Source organism: Sitophilus oryzae, unplaced genomic scaffold (assembly GCF_002938485.1).
Source record: "Sitophilus oryzae breed Bouriz unplaced genomic scaffold, Soryzae_2.0 scaffold_1387_pilon_pilon, whole genome shotgun sequence".
Classification (NCBI taxonomy): Eukaryota; Metazoa; Arthropoda; class Insecta; order Coleoptera; family Curculionidae; genus Sitophilus; species Sitophilus oryzae.
In genome coordinates, this window is record NW_022146045.1 from 577,702 (window position 1) to 602,060 (window position 24,359).

The window sequence follows — 24,359 nt, forward strand, 5'->3', positions numbered from 1 at the left end:
TTCTAAATAGAACACATAAAGTAGGGTGTGGTTGTATCAAATGTTATAAATAATGGTATACAGGGTGTTTCAAAAACATGTGCAATCTCTCGTGGAGAGATTCCTCACGTAAAAATAAGATTTAGGGTGAGTTTTCATATCAACGTAGGTCCGGTTTTGCTTCGTAGTTACAGGGTGTTAAAATTTTAATAATCTTTCGATTTATTATAATTTTCTTCCAAGTACTTTCAGTGATTCAAATGAAATTTTGAGGGTAAAAATTACTATAAGTACTACATATTTTATTGCTAAAATAGTGTTGATTAATTCATCAGGGACGTGCATATGGGTTATTACGGAAATATTTCTCAAAAAAAACATGTGCGTCACGCGACTTTTTTTCTTTTGATATCAAAATTGTGTAGATCCTTTAATGCCAATTAAAAGTTATATCTTGATATTTTATCGAATTCGGCCGCCTTTATGAGATAAACGCAATTTTATTAATCACAATTAATAAAATTAAAATAAATATAAAATTATTAAATTATATATTTTACCCAATTTATTATTAAATATTATTATTAAACAATTTCAAATAAAAAGTAATGGTATTTGAGATAATTACAAAAAACTAATTTTAAAAGTTTTAACATCTTGTAACTCTAAAAACTATGCATTTCCATACCCATGTTTATAGGAACTTCTTTTCATATTTTTTTGATGAGGAATCAATGAGTACTTATTTAAAAAAAAAGTTAATGATATTAAAATCAAGTACGCCGAAATCGACAAAATATCAAAAGACTTTAATTTTATATCATAATATTTAATATCAAAACAATCTTTAATCGGCATTAAACTGCTTATTCGCTAACAAGAGAAAAAAGACAGTGGCGTACATGCTTTTTTAAGAAAATATTCCAGTGATAACCCATATGAACGTCCCTGGTGAATATGTCGGCACTTTTTAACTTTAAAATATGTCGCATTTATAGTAATTTATCCTCAAAATTTCATTCAAAACCCTAAAAGTATTTGGAAAAAAATTATAATAAATCGAAAATATATTAAGACTTTAACACCCTGTAGCTACGAAACAAAGCAGAATCGGACCTATGTTGATATGAAAAATAATTCTTATTTTTACGTGAGGAATCTCTCTGCCACGAGAGATGGCACATGTTTTTTGCAACACCCTATAGTAGAGTATATATATTTGAATAAAATATACATGTATAGATACACACACCCTATACAGGGTGAGTCTTAAATAAGTGCATATATTTTTAGAGGTAGTATATTGCGACACCAGAAACACGATTATGAGGTTTTTCGTGAAAAATAATTGAAAATTTTTAATTTCTTTTCTCATTTTTGATTTTTTAAGATTTTAGTTAAAAAATATAATTTCTTGATAATATGGCAGTATAGATAGTAAATTAAATTTACAAGAGTTTCAACCCAGAAAAGATTTAGTGGTTCTCAAAATTGCCGAACTAACGTCCTTATTTGGATAAAAATTGGTATCAATATGACTCCTACTTGAAGGGGGGCGCCACCTACATATTTTTAACTGGTTTGATGAGTAATAACTTTTCGTCGGTACCTGTATAAAACTGAGTAAAAGAATGTACATTTTCGCCCTTTTTTTACTTATTAAAGGTCTCTTGTATTTTATGGTAGTGTCTCTATCAAAACTATTCATACTAAAATTGGCTGAAATACTTGTCATAATAGTGGGATATATGTAAATTAAAACCCAAATCAATAGCTTCTGAATTCAATATTATTTTTATTATTCTGGAATACTATACAAGTATAGTTGTAAGTTTCAAAAAGGCGTTACTCTAGTTTAATCACCTTTGTTTTTTTTTCTCGTTTTTGAGAGCCCTGTAAGTGCATTCTTATATATCGGACACTATACCGGGTGCGTCTCAAAAGTGACTCACCCCTACAACTTTTTTATTTTTTGAGATAAAAAAACGAGATTTGGTATGTTAGTGTATATGACATAAATTAGGATTGATTGACGTATTCAATTGGTTTTGGTCACTTCCTGTTTCACCGGAAATTACTACAATTTTTGATTTTTAAATGGTACTCTCGATATATTTCTACTTTATTTGATACAAAATGATACTCTGAATAAAATGACATATTATCATATATGTCAACTTTTGACATTTTCGATTAAAAAATAATCGTATCTAAAATTTCAATCTAGAGTGTGACTTATGGCTGTGTTAAAAACACTAAGTTTTAATCAAGCAGCATTGGACGAATAATTTGGTACCACACGCTTGGTATTTCGAATCAAATTGTCGTTATGATCCGCATGTGACAATTTCAAATAAACTTTATGCGAAAATGTCAAAAGTTAACATAGGATATGTCATTCTATTGAGAGTGTCATTTTCTATCGTATATACTAGAAATATATCGGGGGCGCCATTTAAAAATCAAAAGTTGTAGTCATTTCCGGTGAAACAAGCAGTGACCAAAAACAATTGAATACGTCAATCAGTCCTAATTTATGTCGTATACTAACGTACCAAATATCGTTTTTTTATCTGAAAAAAATAAAAAAGTTATAGGCGTGAGCCACTTTTGAGACGCACCCGGTATATAAAGTTTAGAAAAATATTTTATATAGAAAGACATTAATTTATTGAACATTGATTGTAATATTTATATTGAAGTCGATTATAAAAAACGTTTAAATCATTAAATAATAATAGATGTACTGTTGTACACAGGCAATTTCTTACATCGCATGATTACTGCAGAAGTAGCTATTTATGTAACACATCAATGTAAAGGTTAATCAGTTTCAATTAATTTTGTTAAATTCCGCCGCCTCTGTCGACCCATCTTTTCCATTTAGCGGTCGTACGTGTCCATACGTCAATTTTTTTCTCCTTTTTTCTACCAAAAGCATTCGATAATTCCAAAGAAGGTCGAATGCCTTGCATTTTCTTACATTCTCCGGTAAAGTAGTCGAAATGTTACTACTGGAAATTTTCGCACAGTCTTTTGTTGCAACGATAAACGTAAAAAATCTTCCAAAAATTAAACAGGACTCTGATTCTGAATCGTTTTAATTGGTAAAACATTCTGATAAGATGTTTTACATTTCATATTTTTTACCTCGGTATACCGGGTGCGTCTCAAAAGTGGCTTACCCCCTATAACTTTTTTATTTTTTCAGATAAAAAAAACGAGATTTCGATATATGACATAAATTAGGGTTGATCGAGGAGGTCCATGCAATTGGTCCACCTCTTTCTATTCCTAAGTCTACATAATTATGATATAAATAATCTTTGGCTTGTAGACGGTAAGAGGAGGCCGGGTGGACAACTGAAAAGGTACAAGGACATTTTGACCCAATGAACTTTTTCATTATATTTATGTCGACTTTTGGTTCAGTGTAACGGTTCACCGGTCAATGTATCCTCGAAACTGTATGGCCAAGAAAAGTTGAACCCTACACACTTTTCTTCATTTGAAAAATTAATATTTACAATTTTTGTTTATTTTAATTTACAAAGTTTGGATGTGACAGTTTCACATTTCTGAGAGCAACGACGATTGAACTTGTTTCCATGGCTAACTAAGTAAAATTAGTCAAGAAAGATAAGAATTGGTCATAACTCGGTAATTTTGTAAAAAAACATATTATAAGTCATGGCCAACTATGGTTTCTATTTAAAAAAACATATATTTGTGTCATATGTCAAAAATGAAAGGCTTTAGAAAAAATCGGAGAACACAAACTCATTAGGGATGTGATTATCTACAACTTTTATCTGAAAACTTTTTGTCTAAAATAGATTATAATGGAATTAAGGACAATTTTTAAAATAGCCAAAATTTGTTTTTTTTAAATATCTAGTAAGTCATGAACTTTTTCAAAAATCTGAAAGGCGCATATTTATGACCCCACAAAACTGCAATTCTTTCCTCATTTAACCGACTCTCTATATCTTCAGTAGTTTCCAAGATATCGAACATCGAGAACATCGTAGGAAACTCACCCTGCATATTATTTACGTTGTTCAAAATCATTTTCCAGTTTCCCTAATAGTAAAGTTATGAGGAATTGAGAAAGTTATGAAACTGAGTAAAATGTCAGTCACGGCAATGTCAAATCATCTTGAGTATATTTGCCTAATACAACGTTCCAAAGAATTTGGATCCATTGATAAAATGTAAAACCTCAATCACTTGTGATAAACTGATACACTGTAATGATGGGCATTACGATTCTTTTTAGTGAATCGAATTACACGATTCAATTTCTCATAATGAATCGACTCCTACGATTCATTCATTTGAACGAACCACAAGCACAATTTACGTTTCATAAAAACAAGAATCGTAACTGGCACTACCGGCGACAGTTTGGCCGTACAATTACATAGAATTTAGAATTTAGAATGAGTGGGAGGGGGGTTAATCACTGCGACTTTATTATTTCCCCCTTTCTTGAGTTATAACTCATCATACAGTCCCAGGGCTTTGACAAAAGCCAGTATCTTGGACGGTTTTACAGAGGGTAGTTCCCCATCTCCAATATCAGTCGTACCAAAGTTCATGGCACGAATGGTTGTCGTCTCGGCGCACTCAGTGATGAGGTGTACTGGTGTTTCACCATCTTCCCCACAGAATCTGCATTCGCCGTTTCTTCTTGGTTTTAATCTACTGAGGTGTTCATTGAGGAGACAGTGTCCTGTTAAAACCCCTCTGACAATCCGAAGATTGTTCTTACTTAAATCCAAAAAGATCTTGATTTTTCTTGGTCGTAAGCCCTCAGAAACTTCTTCGAGGGTCTTAGACCGTTGCAAGATTCCCATTCCAGGTTGCGGATGGTGTCTTCCAAGTTTTGCCAAGTCTTCCAAGTTCCGCCTTTAGTTTGTTACCACTTGGGAAGCAGAATGGTTCTGGTCCAGTTAGTGGAGTGTTCGCTCCTTTTCTAGCTAGATCATTTGCTTTTCATTGCCTTCTATCCCTTGGTGAGCAGGCACCTAGAGTAGGAGGACTTTCTTTGCTTTGCCTAATTTATTCAGCTTCTCTATGCATTCTTTGACCAATTTCGAATTGATTGATACTGAGTTGATCGCTTTTAACGCTGCTTGACTATCAGATAAGATGGCTATTTCTTGTTTCCGATAGTTCCTATCTAAGATGAGTTGTACGCATCTATCGATAGCGTAGATTTCTGCCTGTAGGATGCTAGGGTGGATACCCATTGGTTCGGAGTATTTAGTTCTCGACCCAAATACTCCGATCCCTGTTCCCGCATTGGTTTTGGAAGCATCAGTATACCAAGTTATGGTATGGTCTTTTAACTGCTGAGCAGACGTTTCTCTCTTCCAATCCTTTTTATTGCTCAATACTACATTGAGATGTTTCTCAAAGTTGTACATTCTTGGCATATCCACTGGGAATTGCAGTTTACAATTACTTAAGGGACCAGAAAAAGAAATATACATTTCTTTTTCAACGCTCTATGACACTAGCGTAATTGGATTAATTATTTTACAAATAATAATAAATTATCAATCCAACTCATATATACTAATTATTAAATACTTCTTAATACCAATTTAATATTTTTAGAGTCATTTTTTAATTCCGATTTAATAATCATATAATAAATAGTATATAATACCGCATGATCGAAAAAAAATGGCATCCAGTTGGCTTGGAAATGAACATCGATGACATTCCCCATATAAATTTAATATAAAATGACAGCAATCCTTATTTCATACCCATCACTAACACCATTTTTTCTCGATCATATTGTACTAGAAATAATATTGAAAATTTTCAAGATTAGGATTACAGGATATTTAAAATAATTACAAAACCCTATTTTTAATAAAAATCACTTTAACAGCCTGTATCTTAACCAACACATTTGCGGACCCATGCTTATAAAAACTTTCTTAGAATTTTTTTTTATATAGAATTACCCCCTGAAGAGAACAACAATAGATCTACATACGTCGCGGTCGCAATGCAATAGACCAATACTTAACTCATAAAATCTAATCCCTATTGTTCGTCAAATTTGACTCTATTTATAAAAAATATTAATAAAAATGTCAGCCTAAGCGAGTTGGTTATACTAATCAAGTTCCTACATTTGAACCGAAAGTATTGTGTCATCTGCAACAATTTTCAAAAATCACCATAAAATTTCTATGCCATATAACTTAATTTGCCTTGGCAATTTGTTTGCTAATAAAAATCATAAACGTATTAAATGATTTATTGAAGGGAGCTAAATGCCAATCTCATGGGGCTTTCCAAAGTTGAAAACTATATAGTGTCTAAAAGATTTGTAGAAGGTTAATTAATTCAAATTATGAAGTAGTTAGAAATGTCGTTATTCTTTTTAACTATATTGTGTGAACAATAATTTCTTTTTTATTGGTTGTTAATGATTCATAGAAAAAACACATCTGTTTGAGTTTGTTTTCTACATTTCTGCATTTGTACTTGTAAAATTTAAATTCCAATTTCACTGAAGTATTTGCGTAAACTAAAGCGTTTAGTTCATTAACCAGTCATAAGTTATGCTTAACACTGTCTGAGTTGTGTCTAAGATTATTCATTAATACATTAAGTCAATATTGCAGTACCTATATGTTTTAACGGTGTTTTTTTCCTATTTACTTAGCCTTATTGACTATTTACTTAACTTGCTCTCTGGTCAATCCCTGCTAGTGGGTTTTACGTTATTACATAAATACGCAAGGTAGTACAACAAAAACTGTTGGAAGATTTGTTTACAAGCAAGGAGCCATTGAAAAATTGGTTTTTATTGGATTCTAAACCTAGTGACATTTTACAAAAATGGAGGTCAAGATATAACAACTGTACTAAGTTGTACAGCCTTTACAACTTCTTGCCTTGCACGACACTGAAAGACATATTGGACCCCCATCCTTTTTCATCTTGATGTGGTTGTTTTCATCCCAGATAGCAAAAAAAAAGAGTAATTAGTCTTTGGGTCTATGCAATCTCAAAAATAGACTTACTTACGATCGTTTTTTAAACTATAATGGAGCCACAGTATCCATTCGACAGTCAGTCGACTTCAAAATCCATTTAGAGGAATTATCGACACTTGTACTCCGACAATGCAACAAAAACAATTGGAAAAGGGAAATGTTTGCTCAGCAGTTAAAAGGCCATACCATAACTTGGTATACTGATGCTTTCCTGGTTTCATGCAGAAATCTACGCTATCTAAAGATGCGTATAACTTATCTTAGATAGGAGCAATCGGAAAAAAAGATAGCCGTCTTGTGCGATGTCTTGTAGATAAGCCCTAAGAGCGATCAACTTACTAATCATCAATTCGAAGTTGGCCAAACAATGAGAAAATAAAGTTTTCCTACAATGAGTGATATCTCACCAACGAATAGAAGGTAATAAAAAAAAGCGAAAGATATAGAAAAGGAGCGAACACTCCACTAACTGGATCAAAACCGTTCTGCTTTCCATGCGGAAACCAGCTTAAATCGGAACTGAAGAATCTCGAAGCAATTTCTCAGGGCTTACGACCAAGAAAAATCAAAGGTTTTTTTTTATTTAAGTAACAACAATCTTTGGATTGTCACAGAGTTTTTAACAGGTCTCCTCAATGAACACCTTAGTAGATTGAAGCTAAGAAACAACGGCGAATGCAGATTCTGTGTGGAAAATGGAATACACCTCATCACTGAGTGCACCGAGATCAATTATTAACGCCATTAACTTTATAACTACTGACATCGGAGATCAAGAACTAACCTCTGGAAAACCGCCTCAAATACTGGCTTTAGACAAAGCTCTGAGACTGTCTGGCGAACATCTTATGTCGTTATATCGTCATTTAAAATTCAATATCAAAGACGTTAAGTTGGCCGATTGATACTAAATAGGCTGTGAGGTTATTGTTGTAGTTGATTTGTTTTAAAAGAAATAAAAATAATATGCTATGCTGACGATGCAGTAATCATATCTGAAAACGAGGATAACTTACAAAAGCTTCTGTATAAGCTCTAACAAAGAGCAAAACTATTTAATACGCAAATATCCATGAAAAAAATCCCTTACAATAGCCTAGAAGTTGCAAACTCGTGATCTATGATCAGAGTGTAGAACAAGTGATGTTTTAAATATTTAGGAACAAGAACTAGGAATCTCAAGGAGGAAGTAAAAGCACAAACAACAAAGGCATCATTAATATCATTATATTTATTTAAGGGATATAATATGGCGAAATAAATATGTGAGCGTCAGAAGCAAAGTTAGAATTTATAGGGCTTGCGTGAGACCGGTTATGATGTACGCGATAGAAACTAGACAGAAACGGAGAATACAATAACAAAACAGCTCCTAAAAACAACAGAAATGCGAAGACATAGATCAATTACAGGATACACCTTATATGACCGGAATAGAAGTGAGGATATAAGAGGAACATGTGAAATACAGGACCTAGTTAGATGGGCAAAAAACAGGAGAAGAGAGTGGAGCCATGTGGACAGAATGCCAAACGACCGGTTAGCGAAAATTGCTCAGAAGAAACGACTTAACACACCTCGACCGCCTGGACGACCACCTTCAGACGGTATGAAAGCTGGTCTTCATCATCCCAACTGTTCTAAGGGAACCATTGAAGAAAACACAGGACATGATCCTAACGTACGAAGAAGAAGAAGAAGATATTATTCTTTTTCCCTTCTAATTACGACGTAATATATAAAAAAGTTTGTAGTTCATTATGGAAAATTTTGATTAAAGCTATTTTAAAACTACTAGGACTATCAGAGACAAATAAATCTTTACATTTAATTAATGACTATTTGATATATCCATATTACGTATAAAAGCAAAATACAAATAATCCTTTTATTAACGAATAATATATATAACCGAAGCCTTAATCCGTACAAATATTGCTAAAACTACAACATATCGATAAATAATTATGAAACGTGAGAAAGTTTAATCCCTCACTAGCACAATGAAGATGTTTTCAGAAGGTCGTACATCGTCTGTTTGTTATTTTTTTTATCGAAATGACAAACAACACCGAAAATAAGTACGGTCCAGTCGCCAAATCTTGTCCCAGAAACGAGATGTTCCTAATTCTCGCCATATTTAGAGAATTTTGATTAGTACGTTAGAAGGTTAAAAGAAATTTATTTCGTTGGCTGATTAGTTATTAACATCTATAATCATCTATAAAATCGTTTGATAAATGTTAGAGATACAAGGTTGCCATTTAAACTTTAAATTTTCAACTTATAGTCATTTATTTGTTTTTTTTTTCTTAGTTCATTAAATAACGGAATGTTTGTTTTAAATTTTACCTATAACCTCGCAGAATTTGACTAAAAAAATATTATTGTACAGGGTGTCACAAATTCGAGCCTCATCATTGGGATCTCGGAAAAAAAATGCGCAATTTAATACTAATCAAAATGCCATCTAAGTTGTATCACCGCGATCTTATGCCCGGTCCAGACCAGCAGACAAAACAACGACAAGACAGAAACATTCATGTTTTACGACAAAATTGCGACATATCCAATACATTTCTGGGACATTTTTGTCTCATTTTTTTTGTTTCAACATTCGGAGACTTTTCAATGTTCCGTCTCGAGTCGGTAAAGATCAAAATGTCTATGTTTTGTTCTTATATTTTACGACAATTTGTCGGCGCACTGTGGATGGCGTGTGCTGCCAACAGTAGGAGACCAGTGAAATCACACATGGTTAATAAAACTCATTCGCAACAATTAAACTTTTGACTTTGTTGTACCGGGTGGCCAACTAAGAATGGACACCATTCTTATTTTATTTGTTACCTTAGTTGGCTGTGTGAACGCTTATACGGTATACTATATAACCAACTTTCTTATTTCATTTTATTTTATTTGGCTGTACGAGCCCGCCATAACTGGCTAGCGCTCAAAACCGAATTGATTAAAAAACTTTTTTCCGTAGCAACTATTAAAATTGCCTTATATCTATCAAAAATAGTAGATAAAATAGTACTTTAACAGCAAGGGTAGATTAAATGATACTATAACAGCGAGGATAGGTTAAAAACTTTATTTCTTCTCGCACGTTTTTTAATTGCTTCCATTTTTGAAAATGTTTGTATTCCTTTTCATAATTTATTCGGGATTTAAATGGTAGTAAAAGTAGTTTGAATATGGCGTTTCTCGCCTCAGCCTGAATATCTGTTGGTAATTTACTTATTTTGATTTGAGCCATTTCTGGCTCCAATTCAATCAGCAATCGACACGAAAGAAAATTAAAAAATATTGACTCAAAACTGACAACCTTATTTATTTGTCAAATTATATAGAAACCAACGCCAACCCAGCACAATATATTTTCTACTCGTAATAAATTCCTTGAAATAATCATTTCTGAATATTTTTTAAAACGTAACTCGCTAATGGAAAAAAATATTGTTTTATACACGACGATAAAATTGCATTATCGTCTCCCGAAATTAATTCACTCGGTGTTTCATCGCTCGGGAATTAATCTTTTCGGTCGATGATAAAATACCATTTTATCGTCTTGTATAAAAAATAACTATTTGAATCCTACGACATGTAAAATGTAAAAATATAAAAATAAATTATGTGTTGCACAGACGAGTATTTTTTGTAATGAGTTTAGAATTATAAAGTAGGTGTTTAATTACCAGTTAATTTTGACATTTTAATTTTGTTCCTTATTGAACTAAACAGCTGCATAAGAAAGGTGAAGAAATGATGAGAGGATCATCAATATACATATTTGAAAGATTTAGTTAAAAGTCAATAGGTCAAAACAATGAATAAATTGGGTTAATACCTGACAATATTATGTATGGCATTATAATCTTACAAAAAGGTGTAAAATGTACCTATTATTAAAAATTAATTCAGGTTTTATTCTGTTGTAAAAGCATGTAAACCAGGTTGCTATAAACTAGGGTAAGAATGGATTCCTGAAAAATATCGATAAATTACTTGTAACAGTACAATAAAAGAGTAGAAAAAAAGACGTTTTAAAAAATTATTAAAATTATTAATTTAAAAAATATTAACGTTTTTTTTTAATTTCAATGCCTTTAGCTGGATTTATAAACTCGGAAGTTGGCGTTCAGTTGAGGTTCAGTTGCAGTTGGATGTTCGCGGCAGTTGAGGTTCAATATTTTTGCATTTATAAACTGTCAGTTTCGGTTGTAGGTTAGGTTTGGAATTGTGAAAATTTGAAACGTTTTTCTTTCGATTTAAAAATACTTTTGTTATTTGTCAAAGTTCAAACACAGAAACACACCAAACCAAACACAGTAATCCACGATTACGCAAAATATAAACATTACATTAACAGAAATAATGAAACAACAATAAGGGTCATTTTCCAATGCAACGGCGTACTGTGCTTCACGTGATCGACAGGCGCTTATTCATTGGCTGTCGCCGAACGTCGCCAGCGGTCGCCAACTGCCCGCAACTGCCGACATAAACATTGACCATCTTTGAACTCCGTTGAACGTAAAATGAACTGCCAACTTTTCGACCAACTGACTTTATAAATGCGCGCGTTCATTTCATAGCGTTGAACATTTTGAACGGCAACTGAACCTCAACTGAACCTCAACTCCCGAGTTTATAAATCCAGCTTTTGTTTTAAAACTTTTATTTCATACTGCAAGTAAACCGCCTACCGAAATATCTTCTTTACGGTGAGCTTGTAGACTGTAAGAGGAAATCAGGTGGACAACTCAAAAGATACAAGGATATTTTCCTTGAAAACTTAAAGGGGATAAGCCTGCAGAATCTGAGGGAGGAAAGAACGCAATGGAGAAGAATTGTAAACTCAATTGTTAACAACGAAAACCAAAAAGTAAAGAGGCAACAAAGGAATGAGATTTTTGTTGGAAACCACGGAATCACGCGTGGGACTTTTCAGTCACAGAAAAGCTCATGAAAGAAAATACCCAGCGTAACCATCTTCTGATAAGTGTCAAATATTCGACACGTATTGGCAGTAGTAGTAGTAGTAGGATGGAACTTGCTTATTTTTCTTTTCTTTTTTGGGTGAATGATATGGTCAGTGTGCACCAATCGTTTAGTAGATGATATACAGGGTCCGGCAATAATGCGTCGGGCTTCTGTAGCTCCCAGAATAAAAAAAACTTGAGAATTTTATTTATGTGCAAACCTAAAGTATGTACTAGAATGTATTTCAGGAAAATATTTTAACTTCTACAGGGTGGCTCAAAAAAGTATGAGTGGATGGGGATGATATATTTTAATTGGAACACCGCACAAATTTCGATAGTTTCAAAGATAATAAATAAATAAAAAATATATATTTTCCAACCTTCCTTTTTCAACCTTCCTTAAATCATTACAAGTAAAAGAACTGTCCTAAAATCAAAACTATATTAGGTATTTACTTTAGATGGTCTGGTACTTACTTTGCTATAAATATCGTTATCTTAAATCATACAGGGTGTTGAAAATTCTACGCCAAACTTTCTAAAATATAAAATAATTTTTCTTGTTTTTTTTTAAATATTTTTTCTTGTTTTTGATAGTTAAAAAATGAACATATTTTGTATTTAAATTATTTCGAAATTTTCAATAGTTTCACAGATACACGCAGCATTATTTCATATGGCTCTTTCAATGGTAAAATACGAGAGAAAAATCAATGGGTGGCTTTGATAAAAATTTACTGTGCAAAAATGCCATATAAAATATAAAACCGCCAATATCTGTGAAACCATTTAAAATTTTGAAATACTCTAAATATAAAAAATTTTCATTTTTTAATTCTCCATCTATTGAAAAAGTAATGTACAGGGTATTTTACATTTTGTATTTTAGAAAGTTTGGCGTAGAATTTTCAACATCCTGTATGATTTACGATTACCAGATTTACAGCAAAGTGAGTACAGACTATCTAAAGTAAATACCTAATATAGTTTTGATTTCAGGACAGTTCATGTATTGTTAATATTTTTTTTTTCAGATTGGCTGAAAATATATATTTTTTATTTATTTATTAGTAGATATCTCTGACACTATCGAAATCTATTTATTCATATCTTAGAATTATGTAAAGTGATATGAAAGAAATCCAAAAATGCAATAATACACTCAATCAATCATCCCAATCCACTCCATACTTTTTTGAGTGACCCTATAGAAGTTAAAATATTTTCCTGAAATATATCCTAGTACATACCAAAGATATTTAAACTCTGGAGATACAACTATCCATTCATAAAACGCTCTAAAACTTCATCCCACATTGGTTTGCGAAAATCAACGAGTGCGAAAGAGAATGGACAAAGAAGGGAATAGGGTATCGGCGTTACGGCAACAATGTAGTTGTTTACAAAGATTAGACGGTTGAGGTCGTTAATTTCCAGTGGCGTGCAGATTGATCGACAGTATTTTAAGAAAACTAAAAAAATAAAATATCAATATTTGAGTGCGTTAATATGATAAGTTGCAAAACCCGCCCCAAACACGTTGTTTCGAGATAATAAGCAAAAACTGTTTTAGCAAATGTTTCAAGCGTTGAGTTTAAATATCTTTGGTACATGCTTTACGTCTGCACTTAAACAAAATTCTAAAGTTTTTAGCCAAACCTACCAACAGGTATGGTAGGCTATTAAGATCGGCAAAAAAAAAATTAATTTCACTCAAAATGAGTTATTTGGGTCATAAATGGCCTAAATACAAAATATTTTCATGGTGTGTGTCTGTCTGTCTGTCCGTCTGTAACACGATAACTCATAAACCGCTAAAGCGATTTTAACCAAATTAAAAAATACTGTGGCACCCGAGCATCTGGCCATTAGTTTTTGGTGGGGGTGGGGGGTTGGTAAGGGGGTAAGGGGGGGGGTGTTAAAAATTTTAAAACTCGGTTTTCAAGTTAAGATTAGAAATAATATTTGCAACAAAATTTGTAATAACATCAAAATCAAAGTCGCAGTTTTTGAGATAAAAAAAATTGGAAAACTTCGAAACTAATAGTACTGGATAAAAAAAATTGGAAAACTTTGAACCTACCAACTTTTTATTAACATATTTTAGTATGGGCTGCTATACGTGCCTCCGGGTGCCAATTTTTTATTCTAGGAGCTACAGAGATGCCCGACGCACTATTGCCGGACCCTGTACTCTGAGTGATATATTCTGAATAATGGTAATTTAAATGTCTTCAGAGGTTCTGACACTGGAGAAAATAATCGATAGTTTTAAAATAACACTCCGTCTTACATAAAGTTCTTTTTATCACGATTTATTATTCCAGGGGTTACAGCTATATCTAATAATTTTCTAAATCTATATTACACAAAGTAACAAATAGAGGACAAGAGAATGAATATAAGTGAAACACTGATAAATAGCTTGGCGCTTCTTCCATTGTTTCTTTTCGATTTTTTAAATTTATTTCTTTTGTGCTTATGTGTTACGGTTGAGGCACGACATCCTATACATGTCCATTTCTTATTGACCGTTCGCCTCTCATTGTGTCGGATGATCGTTTCGAAAGTCACCTTATGTAAGATGATATCTGTTCGTTGTCAGGGACTCTATCGCGACCCGAAATAACGCCGATAATTGATTTTGTCCTACCACGCACCGTTGCAAAACTGAAAGAATATTTTATAGAAATAATTGTCTAGAGATACGTCTATTATTGAAGAGGTAATTTAATTAAATTAAATAAATAATTAAGGTGACATTATTTATATATTCCCCACGTAAAAATGAGATTTATTTTTGACATAGGTTCGATTCTGCTTTATTTCGTAGCTACAGGGTGTTAAAGTTAGGGTTACCACCTGTCCTTTTTTGAAAAGGACAGTCCATTCTTGGAACAAATTATCCTGTTGACTTTTTTTAACTTAAAAAGTCCTTTTTATTTAGGTATTTTTCCTGAGAAAATTATCTACAGCAACCAGCAATATTTTTTTCATAAAATTTAGTTAGACATGTTATAAAAGTTATAAATAAATGTTCCAAAAGTATTAATTTCTGCGACATGATTGCAATATAAAAAAGTCATTTTAAGGCCTAAAAATAAAAGTAAAGCACTTTTACGCCTAAGCACAAAAGTACGAAAATAAATTAAACTGACATACATAAAGTGTCAAATTCAACGAGTTTAACCATAATTTCTCGATTAATATACAGGGTTGTTCACCACATACGACAGGAATATTGTAAGTTTTGGGTTCGTTGAAGGTCTATTAGAGATACAATTTAAAAATATTTTTACAAGATACAGAGTGTCCCAAATAAGTAAAAAATATTATAGTTGTATTTTTTTAAATGGAAAACCCTGTATATTATTCTATTTTTGGATTCTACAATTGAAATAAAGGTAAATTTGATTAAGGTTTATCATACTTAAACCTTACCGTTTTTGAAATATTTTCAATTTTATGAAATTGCAGTAAAAATTTTAAGGCTTTATTTCTCTCAGGGTATCAAAGGTTTTAATACTAAATATTTACAGAAGATTGTTTATTGATCAGATATTGTGGTGCAATAATAAAAATTTTACTACCTTATACAGAGTGTCCAAAAATTTATATTAAATAATGACTAGCTTTAAACGGCAATAACTTGTTTAATTAAAACGCAACACCCTATATATTTTACGTGAATCAGATGCACAATGTAATTGACTATCAAATTGTATTATGCCATTTTTCACCCATCTCTTGAAGTTTTCGTAGAAAATGCATTTTCTTATAATTTAGACCTCATTCATCACTATACCCATGGAATATTGACATTTCAGATTTTTTTATAGCACCATAATATGTACAAAATGTACAGGTGGTAAATATTGCAAGCCCATTGGCATACAAAAAACTATTTAAATCTTTGTAAAAGAGTATACCAATTAAATATACCACCATTATTTCTTACAAAAAAACATCAAAAGTTAGTTAATTACATACTTGTAAATTGTTTTAATTAACAAATTATTCTAAATAAATGTGGATTTGGTTCAGAAATCAATATAATAATAAGTTATGAAAATGAATGTCTCTGTTTTTATAAATAAGCATTCGTCAATAAATGAAATAAAATTTATAAGGTGTTACTATTTACCACACTGTCTAATACACACACAAAATTCAGTTTTTTAGTATTTGGAACAGTTATTACTTTAACGTAAACAGTCAATTTAATGTAGTTTGAATACTGGGATCATATTAATTGGTCCTCTTTAACAAAAAATATTTAAACAGTTTTATTTTTATTTTTTAATTAAATAAGCGAACTATATCGACAATATTAGTATCTGTACCCTTTAAAAATTTGTTACATTTTTAAAAATAAGCTAAAATGTCAATATTCCATGGGTATAGTGATAAATGAGGTCTAAATTATAAGAAATAGAATTTTCTACGAAAACGTCAAAAGATGGGTGAAAAATGGTATAATACAATTTGATAAACAATTACATTGTGCATCTGATTCACGTAAAATATATAGGGTGTTCCATTTAAATTAAACAAGTTATTGCCGTTTAAAGCTAGTAATTATTTAATATAAATTTTTGGACACTCTGTATAAGGTAGTAAAATTTTTATTATTGCAACACAATAGCTGATCAATAAATAACCTTCAGTAAATATTTAGTATTAAAAACTTTGATACCCTTGGAGAAATAAAGCCTTAATTTTTTTACTGCAATTTCATAAAATTGAAAATATTTCAAAAACGGTAAGGTTTAAGTGTGATAAACCTTAATCAAATTTACCTTTATTTCAACCTTAGAATCTAAAAATAGAATAATACATAAGGTATTCCATTTAAAAAAATACAACTATAATATTTTTTACTTATTTGGGACACTCTGTATCTTGTAAAAATATTTTTATATTTGTTAACGAACCCAAAACTTACAATTTGTAAAAATCTAATCGTTTAGCTATAATATTCCGTGTCGTATGTGGTGAACAACCCTGTATATTATTATCGATTAATATTATATTACTTTCAGGATATTACTTTTAAATCTTCTTATATTATTTGCAACGTTGAAAATTGTTTGTGAACGTTTGAAAAAAATAATTCTATCTATAGTAAAAATTACTTTTTGTGCTTTACCGGTAACATACTTTATAATACTGCTGTCGAGTATCCATCACAGCATTTGTGATCCTGTTATTTTTTTAATAAGTTTATTTAAATACGTCGGTGTCCAAAAATTACCAGAAATATATTTTTTTAAATTTCTTCTAATTATAAAATAGATAAAATACACGAAATTTGGTGATTTTTCACAACATCTGGAATTCTTTATAAACTTGAAGGAATATGAAGGTTTTTTAAGGCTCCGTTGAAGGAATTCGTTCGAAAATTTCTGGCAACACTGCCATTCATTACAAAACATAAATAACGAGTCAGTAGCAGTCTTCATTGCTTATTATATAAATGAAAATCTGTACATATGCTTCAAACTTTTGCGATTGTTCATAAATCACTCCTACCGCAAAAATTCGCACATTAATTTTATTTACCCGACTAAATTTCTCAATTCCCGTCTGTATTCTCAAGGAAGACTGACAATTTATCTTGATTCATCATCTTAATTCCTCGAATATTGTCGTTAATTTTGGGTCGCTAGAGTCAACCGTCAATCAAATTGTACACCTGCGATTTACGTGAATTTTATTGTAGTCTCATCATAAACTGAATTGCAATTTGAACTCGCCGACCTCTGCAGAATAATTAGCGATTATTCAAGATGGTCTTGCTTAATATTTTTGAGCTAATAAAAATATATAAACTGCATTCATACAGTTAAGGCCCCCACAAACGCTCAGTTTTATCGCCCAGACCGCCTATGCATACCTGGTTTGTGCAGCTATATCGGAAATCGGGACGTATTTGGGAAGTTCCTGCCGACTGCGACTATAAGCTACGTCCACACCGAAAGCATGTTGCTTGTTTATGGAACTTGTTTATGGAACTTGTTTATGAAAGTTGCCAAAAGTTCATTTAAGTTCCTCATTGTGTACGGTTGCAGCAACAACAGTTTTTATAAGTTGCTTGTTTCCATATTTAGCGGCAAAGATCAAAGGAAATATAGAAACATTGGTAAGCATTTTATGTTCCTCGATGGTATTTTTATAGTGTGGACAGGTTGTTGCTTGTTTCCAAAACCCGAAACTTGTGTCGTGAAGCCGTCGCGTCGTTGCCCAAATCATCAGTTGATTTAGTAGTATAATGATAAAAACAAACATGCCTTTTAAATGGACAACAGGAAATATAATATGTTTAATTGAATTATACCGAAATGCCGAGTGAGACATCAGAGAAGTATATGAATCTCCTGTTGCGAGAAATCGAAGTGTTAATAGAACGCATTCCAATGGAGATATAGTAGCTCTATAGTTCGTATCTTCTTCTTGAATTAAAGGTGAAATTCTGCATAGTAACCATTCCAAATCAGTATTACTCATACAACAAAAAAAATATATCCGTTATCAATACATTGTGATGCTATATCATCTTTTTTTAATGAACTCAGAAGACGTATGACACCATGTGACTTTCTTTCTAGAGTTGGTCTCGTCCAACATTTACGGACTCTTTTTTTGTAAAATAATTACAATTGCAGCTGCTGCTGCCTGCATATCTTCGTCGTACCACATTGTAAACTAGACACAGAAGCACACACTGCACTTGTCTGGACACATGTTTCTTGTTGCAGCAACACAACGAAAGATTCACAAGAATGTTTCACAGTTTCCATAAACAGGTTGCGGCAATCTGCAACAAAATGTTCCTCTGTGTTTTTTTGGTGTGGACGTAGCTTAAAGTCCGTTAGCCTGACCTGATTGAAATCAGACCCTGCTTGAATTTGACCTGCGCAAACTTTGAAGTCTATATGATGAAGTCAGAACCAGCTTCATTAAATTAATTTCGTTTGGTCTTTAAAGAAGAATGAAAAAACATAACGCAAAATGATATATGCAGCCTCTACAACAGTATGAACGAACACATACAGGCAGTTATAGCATCCAAGGGAAGCAATACAAAGTAAGCTAGGGTAATTTTAATATTTTTTTTTCTGTTTGTATACTTGAGTATTACAGATGTTTTCTTTAATATCGTTAGTTGTGTTATCGTTATGAATGTTTATTAAAACCAGGACTGTATCATTAGTCTTTAACGTTTTTTTGTATTTAGTATAAAATATCCAATGCAGCGTAATATGACGTCGCAATTACACGTCTTGATATATTTCGTACATTATAAAAATTATACAGATCATACTGTGAATAGTTCTGACTGACAACGAAACCCATTAGCAAGCAACGAGGATGTCAATGTTAGTCGGGAACTATTGTGAACTAAAGACCTAGTTCAAGGAACTATTCCTCTGGAGAAACTAGAACTAAGGAACTAGTTCCTTCTAAGGAACTACAATTCCCACCTCTAGTCCCTGGTGTAACGGACTGGTAACCATCCCGCATCGTTATACGTCTTTGTGCGATTTCTAAGCAACAACACCCTTTCCTTCAACGAGGGACAAGACGATGCTCCTTAGACCCAGCCGAAGTGCCAGAGGGGAATCCCCCTAAGAAATCAACTAATTTTAGTTTGTTATTTGAGAGTTACTACAAGTTTGCAACAATTCATTAATTTATAACAGAATTTTCAGTCATGTTATTAAAATTACGACTTTCTTTGTTCCATTAAATATAATTAGATTTTCGTAATTCCTAATTTTTAAAGAAGATTACCATTCTATCTTAATTCACAAATTCAAAATCCCATTTACGTAATTCTTCATTAGTTCGTATTGGTGTAAAGATAAATAATTGATATCTATAGTATTTCAAATTTATTCATATACTTTGGGGTTAGAGTTTATTACAATAAATCATTACTTATACATTATCATAGATTAATCTGTGACAATACCCACTATGTTACGTAAATGATTCTCTTCAGGAACATAAACATAACATAAAAAAAAACAAATAAAATAAACAAGAATTTCTATACCGGGTTATATAACTTATAATATCTATACTCTATTCAGAACTTATTACTAAATATACAAAGTTATGTACAGGTTATGTTAAGCTACTGTAAAAATAGTATTATTTTTAACTCCAATAATTATTGTTTTCACTTTTATCTTAAATAGTTTTTAATAATCACCAATTTTATGAAAATAGGTATCATATTTATAAATTTAAAAAAAATTAATATAATACCTAATAAATATGTAGTAACAAATATTTATTAGTTAATTAATTTTAAAAAAATTAAAAAAATAAATATCAAAGTTAAAATTAGTTTAAAAAATTGCATTCTATTTTACCACGCTACACAACTTATCTACTATTACACTATTCTTCTATTTATAATATAACACACTACTTTCGCAGTATTAATAAAAATGTAATATGATTGATATTAGGCTTAACAAAAAATAATAACTTAATTACCTGGCTTATACAAATATCCTGTATTTTTTTATTAATTTGTTATAGCTATATTGTTTATAATGCTATATATTATAATACGCCATATGTTTAATATGACTTTCAAGAATAAATTAAATATTAATTAGAAAAAGTAATAATAACTTTTTTAGAAAATTATTGCTTATGTATAGCAATAAAATTGTATCTATAATAATTCTCTGTAAAACGAATATAAAGAGAAGGGACGCAAAAATTATATTCTTGATAATATGGCGAAGGAACATTTAAAAAAATCAATTAAAAACCCGATACTATAATCTCTAAAAGTCTTATATTTGACAACAACTTATTTTAATGTTTATATTAGTTTCATAAATAGTCTAAAGCAAATATTTAAAATTTTATTAAAATATCTAATTTTACCTGCCCCATGCTTTGATTTTCAACAAGATAATTTTCCTTTAATTATTACAGAAACAAATTTTTTGGCTGACACAGGACAAGACCTTTGTATATATTTTCTTGAATAATATTTTTTCAGTAATTTTTGAGACGGTTATTACACAGCACTCCTCCCGAAATTAGAAACCAGAAAATATGTTATTGCATTTTTACTAAAACAGGCTAGTGAAATGAGATGAGTTGTGTGGAAATATCAACCCATGAAGAAATTAAATATAAATTAAAAATTTAATCAGAAAATTCTGAGCACCCTGTAGGTATAATCTTATGGATAAAATACGTCTGATATTACTTTATGGCAAGATATCTACTTCAATTCTAAACAGAGACATTGACTGCTTACGTAGAGGCCGCTTAGCTGTCACAAATATTCTTGACGATATGGCGACGGAATTTTTAATCATAATTAAATTTTCAGGATGTCAAGAAAATGAACGTATTTTAATGTATATTTAATTGACAAAATTTTATATAAAATTTAATAATATTTTTAAAATACAACATTTTAATATGGCATTAAAAAACCTTGTACTTTGGGAGATTTTCACACAGTATTACTACAAAAAATATCATGTACTTGTACTTAACTATAGTAGCACAAATTGCGTCTTTAATCCAGAACCCATAAAATGGTTTAAAAAATTGATTTATTACTTTATTTATTATGTACAAAACAGTCAATATAAATTGAACTAAAATGATATAATATTATATTTGCAGTTTATATATAATATCAACCTAAATTATTAAAATTATTTTTATTATACAAGTTAAATGAATATTCCGGACAATTAATTATTTATCTATTTGGAAAAGAATTCAAAATAAACTAATAGTTCAATAACATTTTTACTAAGAGTTTCTTCCATTACCGAATTATATTATAATATTTGTACAAGTTAAATAAATATTCCACTTTTATTTTTAATGACCATTTGGAGAAGGAAAATAAAAAAGTAACATTAGCGCAGACTATGAGTATTTATTATTATAATTTTATACATTATAAAAAAAAGTTTTTTTTTTATTACAGGAGCTACAAATGTCCAACGCACTGTTGCAGAGCCCATAGGAAAATCTTTGAACCCCTATTTGCGGAAACTTTTTGATAGGCACCCATAACATCATGCACAGAATAAAAATAGCTTTAATTTGACACATAAATGATATGCATTTTTGAAGGAATCAACTTTTAATGACGGTGTTTTTCCCATGTACCCTTCATTTATTATAGTTACATGTTACATATGAGAGTCATCCAGTAATTATCACATTAATGTCTATTTTAGCTCATGATGGTTTAATATACACGTTTGTAGTATATTGTAATTAATTATCTACCATTAAAAATTTGCAAATTTAGCTCTGCAAATTCTACAGCAGTTTTAAATATTTGCTTAAATTTTGTTAATTTACGCTTTAATATATGTTTTCCTTTATTTAAAAAAATGATAGTTTTTCTGCACCATTAAATCTAAAAAACCCTCTATTTTTTGTAATTTTGGGGTCAAGACACTTGACAGTTTCGACGCAAGCAATTTTTACATGTTTAAATACTGAAGTAGGTAGATCTGCATACGTATTTCTAAATTATAATAGTCACCTAAATAAACGGTACATGAAATGATTCGTGGTTTGGACATCTTAAACCGTTTAAAACAACTCTTCAGGATTTCTTGATTAAAAACATTATAATTATATCAAATATCCATTAGCCAAGGTTAACCAGTCTTATAATAAAAAGGAAGTTTTTTTGTATATTTCTTTGACGTTAGAACTCTTCTGGCGTTTTATATTAAAATAAATTCTAATGGAAATATAATAACAACAGGTTGTTAATAACACTATTTTGGAATGCTGAAAATAAAATGACTGTTCCATTGAATCACACTGTGGATTTTATAAAGATCCAAAACCAATAATGTATCGCACTTATTCGACAAATTCATAGTAAAAGCATTTTCCATAGCAACAAGAACACTTAGTTTTAATTAAATAAATATGGCCCAAAATATGGATTCCACCTCTTCCAATACTAAAGAACCTATGAAGAGTCTTAGGTTTACAGCAGATTACGACTTAGCCCTTCTAAGGGAATTTGTTACTTGTTGCCCTAAACCCATTGGCAGACGTTGAACAATAAAGCACTGGGAATAAGCACTTTAGCCCTTTAGTTTTGAAATACCTAGTAAACAAAACAATTTCAAAGTTTTAAATTCAAAGTTAGGTTAAGTTTAAATAGCGGACGCGACGCGATCAGAATTCTTTCCGATCCGATAACTATAAATGAAGAGAGTTAATACCACCTCACGTAAAGGAAATAACACCTGGCCTTATTAACGTCCATGCACGCTATTCGGTTTAGCGATATCTCTCTATTACGCTGTTTATTGTTATTTTACGCGAGTTTATTTTTGCGCACAGGAAATTTGACTCGTTTGCACATCGTCATAAAAAACAATTTTCGTACCACGAATTAGGGACAAGATTTTTATCTGTATACTTAGAGGATACCTAATCTGTGGTAATAGACTCTTAAACTTCGGATGCATTTAGAACTTTTTAAAGGTAGCATTTTAATCAGCATCAAATCGCTCAACTTTGCCTCCAACTAACTGAGCTCGTACATGTATAGTTTCCGAGATCTCAATGATTAGACTCGAATTTTGGACACCCTGTACTGTAAATATTCGTAAATCAGATCCATTCCTAAATAGTTTTAACGTTCGGATTATGTGAAAATCTACTATAGTACTAAAAGTATGTTGATTGTTATATATTTGTCAATTTTTTTGGTATCTTGCATGCAGATTGTGTGCTCAATTTCAAAGTGATTAACTGCTAATTTTTTCGTCAAAGATAACCACTCTTCTTATTAAATCTCGTTTATTAAATCATGTAGTTGACCTCTAGTTCTTCCGAAGATAAATCGGCTCTTAGATTGCAGTTGAAGGATCCATGATCATTGTGATCAAAATCTTCATCGGTTGCAGCGAAGAATAAATGATATAAAGATGAAGTCTTCAATATTATTTTGTGCGTTAGTTTGTTTTGTTCTGCGACAGGATTTGACAATAGGACAGAAAACAGCAAGGATCGTGGAATACAGGAATGAGAGGACAGATAATGGGTATTATTTTAAGTAAGTTGTATTTTATTGATAGTGAGTACTTAATAAAGTTAATTAGACTTATTTCAAACGAAAACAAAAATTTCAACAAAATTAATTATAGTTGATGCATACAACCGTCCTTATTAATAAAAAGAGATATTCAGGAATAATAAATACATATAATTTTTTCAACAGGTTTTACGATTATCTACAGTGTGAAGACTGTCCAGAACAATGAGTGAAAGAAATAATCTCTGTAATATTTACCTCCAATTCTTTTTTTGTTTGCAAAATACT